Consider the following 7,500-nt stretch of genomic DNA (forward strand, 5'->3'; position numbering starts at 1 on the left):
TCAAAGACAAACGTGCGCAGTGCCAGGGGACCGCGGATGACTGCTCGTGCTGGCCCCGTTGGGCGGCATTGATGGTCGGTTGCAAAGAAAATGCGCGATTGCTCGTGTCGGGGCCCGGCAAGCCAAGGCCAAGCGAGCCATGGCACGTCGGATGATGGCTCCAGCTGGCGCCCCGGCACTTTCTGTGGCATTGATGCTCGGTTTCAAAGACAAACGTGCGCAGGGCCAGGGGACCGCGGATGACTGCTCGTGCTGGCCCCGTTGGGCGGCATTGATGGTCGGTTGCAAAGAAAATGCGCGATTGCTCGTGTCGGGGCCTGGCAAGCCAAGGCCAAGCGAGCCATGGCAACGCGGATGATGGCTCGCTAGTGCTGGCGCCGTGCACAGTGGCCTCGCACACTCGCCCTGCACGCTTCCCTTGCACGCAGCCTTGCACACTAGCCTCGCATGCGAGCCTTGCACCCTAGCCATGCAAACTAGCCTTGCACGGTAGCCATGCACACAAGCCGTGCACATTAGCCATGCGCACAAGCCCCGCACACTAGCCTTGCGCACAACCCTTGCACACAAGCCATGCACTCGAGCAATGCACACAAGCCTTGCACTCAAGCAATGCACACAAGCCCTGGACACTAGCCTTGCACACGGGCCTGGCACACAAGCCTTGGGCACTAGCCTTGCGCACTAGCGTTCCACATGAGCCTTGCACACTAGCCTTGGACACTAGCCTTGCACACAGGCCTTGCACACTAGGCATGCTTGGGCGAGCTGATCCCGCATCAAGTCGACGGGTCTAGGCATTCTTGGGCGCAGATCCCGCATCGTCTCGTCGCGTCTGGGCGCAAACACGTCGCGTCTCGTTGCGTCTTCAGAAGTCGTCGCTAACAGCACCTTTGGTTGCCACTGGTGGTTAGGCTGGTTGGTTGCGCAAACCCTATAGGAGGGTGGCATGCTGGTGGGCGTTTTTGCCCGGATAGGCACTAGAATGTGCAGATTTTGGGCGTTTTTGCCTGGATAGGCTAAGGAATGGGCATGCTTTGGGCGTTTTTGCCCGGATAGGCACCGGAATGCTTGGCCTTGGCTTGTCCTAGCAAGGCATTGCTGGGTTGGGCTCCCTTGGCCTTTTGGGCGCCTTGGACGATGTCTTGCGAAGACCATGGGCACAAGGCCATGGCATATGGTGAGGAAAGGACCACGGTTGCCAAGGTTAGGCACCGGAATGCTTGGCCTTGGCTTGCCAAAGCAGGGCATTGCTGGGTTGGGCTCCCTTGGCCTTCCGGGCGCCTTGGACACTGTCTTGGGAAGACCATGGGCACAAGGCCATGGCATATGGTGGGGAATGGACCACGGTTGCCAAGGCTAGGCATATAGAGAGGAATTGCATTTTTGCCCGGATAGGCACCGGAATGCTTGGCCTTGGCTTGCCATAGCAGGGCATTGCTGGGTTGGGCTCCCTTGGCCTTCCGGGGGCCTTGGACGCTGTCTTGGGAAGACCATGGGCACAAGGCCATGGCATATAGTGAGGAATGGACCACGGTTGGCAAGGCTAGGCATATAGAGAGGAATGGACCACGGTTGCCAAGGTTGCGCAAGTTTTGGGCATTTTTTGCCCGGATATGCCCAAGTATGCCCCGATAGGCCCGTTACGCCCCGGTATGAACGCGTATGCCCGGATAGACTCGGTATGCCTTGGGATACATGCGTATGCCCCGATAGGCTTGGTACGCCCCGATATGCGCACGTGTGCCCCAGTAGGGCTCGGTATGCCCCGGTATGTACGCGTGTGCCCCGATAGGCCCGGTATGCCCCGATATGCACACGTGTGCCCCAATAGGGGTCGGTATGCCCCGGTAGGTACGCGTGTGCCCCGTAATGCACGTTTCGCAGATCTCCCCGCATGTCCCGCCCCTATATGTAATACTTACTTACTTACTTACTTTCTTTCTTGCTTGCTTGCTTGCTTGCAATGGTTGGGAGTGCCCGGCATGCCCCGCTGCAGAGACCAAGGGCGCAATGACTTGGCACCGCGGATGCCGGGACTCCGGCACTTCCCGTGGCACTGATGGTTGGTTCCAAAGACAAAAGGCCGTGCAAGGCCACCCCACCGCGGATGATTTTGCTCGTGCTGGCGCCGTTGTGTGGCCAAAGAACATGCGCGAATGCTCGTGTCGGAAGGGTTGGTGTCCTGGCCCCGCGGGTGTCACGAATGCTCGGTTGCGAAGACCATGGGACCAGAGCCATGGCACGTCGGATGATGGCTCCAGCTGGCGCCCCGGCACTTTCTGTGGCATTGATGCTCGGTTTCAAAGACAAACGTGCGCAGGGCCAGGGGACCGCGGATGACTGCTCGTGCTGGCCCCGTTGGGCGGCATTGATGGTCGGTTGCAAAGAAAATGCGCGATTGCTCGTGTCGGGGCCTGGCAAGCCAAGGCCAAGCGAGCCATGGCAACGCGGATGATGGCTCCAGCTGGCGCCCCGGCACTTTCTGTGGCATTGATGCTCGGTTTCGAAGACAAACGTGCGCAGGGCCAGGGGACCGCGGAGGACTGCTCGTGCTGGCCCCGTTGGGCGGCATTGATGGTGTGTTGCAGAGAGCATGTGCGATTGCAAGTGTCGGCCGGGTTTGGGTTCCCTTGGGCTTTCGGGTGCCTTGGACGCTGTCTTGCGAAGACCATGGGCACAAGGCCCCGTCCTGGCCCCTTGTTCGATTCGCTCTCGTCTTGCGCTTGCTTCCAAGGTCCTCCATGACCTTCCCCATGGCCTTGCTAGATCCCCCCCATGACGCATGACCTCTGTCCGTTGATTGGTTTTGAGTGCACACCATGCCCGGCTTGGCACCGTGTTGTCGCGTGAGTGGCATTTGGATCGTGCATGCTGGTGGGCTACCTGCCAATGCGCACAAGCCTTGCACACTAGCCTTGCGCACGAGCCTTGCACAAAAGCCTTGGACACAAGCCTTGCGCACAAGCCATGCGCACAAGCCTTGGACGCTAGCCTTGCACACAAGCCATGCATACAAGCCTTGCTCACAAGCCTTGGGCACTGGCCCATCGCAGTAGCCTTGCACACAAGCCTTGCGCACTAGCTTTGGGCACGAGCCTTGCGCACTTGCCTTGGGCACTAGCCTTGCACACAACCCTTGGGAACTAGCCTTGCGCACCAGCCTTGCCCACAAGCCTTGCACACCAGCCTTGCACACTAGCCTTGCATACAAGCCTTGCACACTAGCCTTGCACACAGGCCATGCTCACTAGCCTTGGGCACTAGCCTTGCACACAGACCTTGGGCACTAGCCTTGCGCACTAGCCTTGCCCACGAGCCTTGCACACTAGCCTTGCACGCAGGCCTTGCACGCTAGGCATGCTTGGGCCAGCAGCTCCCGCATCAAGTCGGCGGGTGTAGGCACGGTTGGGCGCAGATCCCGCATCGCCTCGTCGCGTCTGGGCGCAAACCCGTCGCGTCTCGTTGCGTCTTCAGAAGTCGTCGCTAACAGCACCTTTGGTTGCCACTGGTGGTTAGGCGGGTTGGTTGCGCAAACCCTATAGGAGGGTGGCATGCTGCGGGGCGCTGGAATGCGCAGGCTTAGGGCGTTTTTGCCCGGATAGGCACTGGAATGTGCTGGTTTTGGGCGTCTTTGCCTGGATAGGCTAAGGAATGGGCATGCTTTGGGCGTTTTCCCCGGATAGGCACTGGAATGGGCTGGTTTTGGGCGTTTTTGCCTGGATAGGCTAACGAATGGGGCATGCTTTGGGCGTTTTTGCCCGGGTAGGCACTGGAATGCCTGGCCTTGGCTGGGCATTGCTGGGTTGGGCTCCCTTGGCCTTTCAGGCGCCTTGGATGCTGTCTTGGGAAGACCATGGGCACAAGGCCATGGCATATAGTGAGGAATGGACCACGGTTGGCAAGGCTAGGCATATAGAGAGGAATGGACCACGGTTGCCAAGGTTGCGCAAGTTTTGGGCATTTTTTGCCCGGATATGCCCAAGTATGCCCCGATAGGCCCGTTACGCCCCGGTATGAACGCGTATGCCCGGATAGACTCGGTATGCCTTGGGATACATGCGTATGCCCCGATAGGCTTGGTACGCCCCGATATGCGCACGTGTGCCCCAGTAGGGCTCGGTATGCCCCGGTATGTACGCGTGTGCCCCGATAGGCCCGGTATGCCCCGATATGCACACGTGTGCCCCAATAGGGGTCGGTATGCCCCGGTAGGTACGCGTGTGCCCCGTAATGCACGTTTCGCAGATCTCCCCGCATGTCCCGCCCCTATATGTAATACTTACTTACTTACTTACTTTCTTTCTTGCTTGCTTGCTTGCTTGCAATGGTTGGGAGTGCCCGGCATGCCCCGCTGCAGAGACCAAGGGCGCAATGACTTGGCACCGCGGATGCCGGGACTCCGGCACTTCCCGTGGCACTGATGGTTGGTTCCAAAGACAAAAGGCCGTGCAAGGCCACCGCACCGCGGATGATTTTGCTCGTGCTGGCGCCGTTGTGTGGCCAAAGAACATGCGCGAATGCTCGTGTCGGAAGGGTTGGTGTCCTGGCCCCGCGGGTGTCACGAATGCTCGGTTGCGAAGACCATGGGACCAGAGCCATGGCACGTCGGATGATGGCTCCAGCTGGCGCCCCGGCACTTTCTGTGGCATTGATGCTCGGTTTCAAAGACAAACGTGCGCAGTGCCAGGGGACCGCGGATGACTGCTCGTGCTGGCCCCGTTGGGCGGCATTGATGGTCGGTTGCAAAGAAAATGCGCGATTGCTCGTGTCGGGGCCCGGCAAGCCAAGGCCAAGCGAGCCATGGCACGTCGGATGATGGCTCCAGCTGGCGCCCCGGCACTTTCTGTGGCATTGATGCTCGGTTTCAAAGACAAACGTGCGCAGGGCCAGGGGACCGCGGATGACTGCTCGTGCTGGCCCCGTTGGGCGGCATTGATGGTCGGTTGCAAAGAAAATGCGCGATTGCTCGTGTCGGGGCCTGGCAAGCCAAGGCCAAGCGAGCCATGGCAACGCGGATGATGGCTCGCTAGTGCTGGCGCCGTGCACAGTGGCCTCGCACACTCGCCCTGCACGCTTCCCTTGCACGCAGCCTTGCACACTAGCCTCGCATGCGAGCCTTGCACCCTAGCCATGCAAACTAGCCTTGCACGGTAGCCATGCACACAAGCCGTGCACATTAGCCATGCGCACAAGCCCCGCACACTAGCCTTGCGCACAACCCTTGCACACAAGCCTTGCACTCAAGCAATGCACACAAGCCCTGGACACTAGCCTTGCACACGGGCCTGGCACACAAGCCTTGGGCACTAGCCTTGCGCACTAGCGTTCCACATGAGCCTTGCACACTAGCCTTGGACACTAGCCTTGCACACAGGCCTTGCACACTAGGCATGCTTGGGCGAGCTGATCCCGCATCAAGTCGACGGGTCTAGGCATTCTTGGGCGCAGATCCCGCATCGTCTCGTCGCGTCTGGGCGCAAACACGTCGCGTCTCGTTGCGTCTTCAGAAGTCGTCGCTAACAGCACCTTTGGTTGCCACTGGTGGTTAGGCTGGTTGGTTGCGCAAACCCTATAGGAGGGTGGCATGCTGGTGGGCGTTTTTGCCCGGATAGGCACTAGAATGTGCAGATTTTGGGCGTTTTTGCCTGGATAGGCTAAGGAATGGGCATGCTTTGGGCGTTTTTGCCCGGATAGGCACCGGAATGCTTGGCCTTGGCTTGTCCTAGCAAGGCATTGCTGGGTTGGGCTCCCTTGGCCTTTTGGGCGCCTTGGACGATGTCTTGCGAAGACCATGGGCACAAGGCCATGGCATATGGTGAGGAAAGGACCACGGTTGCCAAGGTTAGGCACCGGAATGCTTGGCCTTGGCTTGCCAAAGCAGGGCATTGCTGGGTTGGGCTCCCTTGGCCTTCCGGGCGCCTTGGACACTGTCTTGGGAAGACCATGGGCACAAGGCCATGGCATATGGTGGGGAATGGACCACGGTTGCCAAGGCTAGGCATATAGAGAGGAATTGCATTTTTGCCCGGATAGGCACCGGAATGCTTGGCCTTGGCTTGCCATAGCAGGGCATTGCTGGGTTGGGCTCCCTTGGCCTTCCGGGGGCCTTGGACGCTGTCTTGGGAAGACCATGGGCACAAGGCCATGGCATATAGTGAGGAATGGACCACGGTTGGCAAGGCTAGGCATATAGAGAGGAATGGACCACGGTTGCCAAGGTTGCGCAAGTTTTGGGCATTTTTTGCCCGGATATGCCCAAGTATGCCCCGATAGGCCCGTTACGCCCCGGTATGAACGCGTATGCCCGGATAGACTCGGTATGCCTTGGGATACATGCGTATGCCCCGATAGGCTTGGTACGCCCCGATATGCGCACGTGTGCCCCAGTAGGGCTCGGTATGCCCCGGTATGTACGCGTGTGCCCCGATAGGCCCGGTATGCCCCGATATGCACACGTGTGCCCCAATAGGGGTCGGTATGCCCCGGTAGGTACGCGTGTGCCCCGTAATGCACGTTTCGCAGATCTCCCCGCATGTCCCGCCCCTATATGTAATACTTACTTACTTACTTACTTTCTTTCTTGCTTGCTTGCTTGCTTGCAATGGTTGGGAGTGCCCGGCATGCCCCGCTGCAGAGACCAAGGGCGCAATGACTTGGCACCGCGGATGCCGGGACTCCGGCACTTCCCGTGGCACTGATGGTTGGTTCCAAAGACAAAAGGCCGTGCAAGGCCACCGCACCGCGGATGATTTTGCTCGTGCTGGCGCCGTTGTGTGGCCAAAGAACATGCGCGAATGCTCGTGTCGGAAGGGTTGGTGTCCTGGCCCCGCGGGTGTCACGAATGCTCGGTTGCGAAGACCATGGGACCAGAGCCATGGCACGTCGGATGATGGCTCCAGCTGGCGCCCCGGCACTTTCTGTGGCATTGATGCTCGGTTTCAAAGACAAACGTGCGCAGGGCCAGGGGACCGCGGATGACTGCTCGTGCTGGCCCCGTTGGGCGGCATTGATGGTCGGTTGCAAAGAAAATGCGCGATTGCTCGTGTCGGGGCCTGGCAAGCCAAGGCCAAGCGAGCCATGGCAACGCGGATGATGGCTCCAGCTGGCGCCCCGGCACTTTCTGTGGCATTGATGCTCGGTTTCGAAGACAAACGTGCGCAGGGCCAGGGGACCGCGGAGGACTGCTCGTGCTGGCCCCGTTGGGCGGCATTGATGGTGTGTTGCAGAGAGCATGTGCGATTGCAAGTGTCGGCCGGGTTTGGGTTCCCTTGGGCTTTCGGGTGCCTTGGACGCTGTCTTGCGAAGACCATGGGCACAAGGCCCCGTCCTGGCCCCTTGTTCGATTCGCTCTCGTCTTGCGCTTGCTTCCAAGGTCCTCCATGACCTTCCCCATGGCCTTGCTAGATCCCCCCCATGACGCATGACCTCTGTCCGTTGATTGGTTTTGAGTGCACACCATGCCCGGCTTGGCACCGTGTTGTCGCGTGAGTGGCATTT

Source organism: Tasmannia lanceolata, unplaced genomic scaffold (genome assembly GCF_043159265.1).
Source record: "Tasmannia lanceolata isolate RefF3 unplaced genomic scaffold, GAP_Taslan_0.1 ptg000038l, whole genome shotgun sequence".
Classification (NCBI taxonomy): Eukaryota; Viridiplantae; Streptophyta; class Magnoliopsida; order Canellales; family Winteraceae; genus Tasmannia; species Tasmannia lanceolata.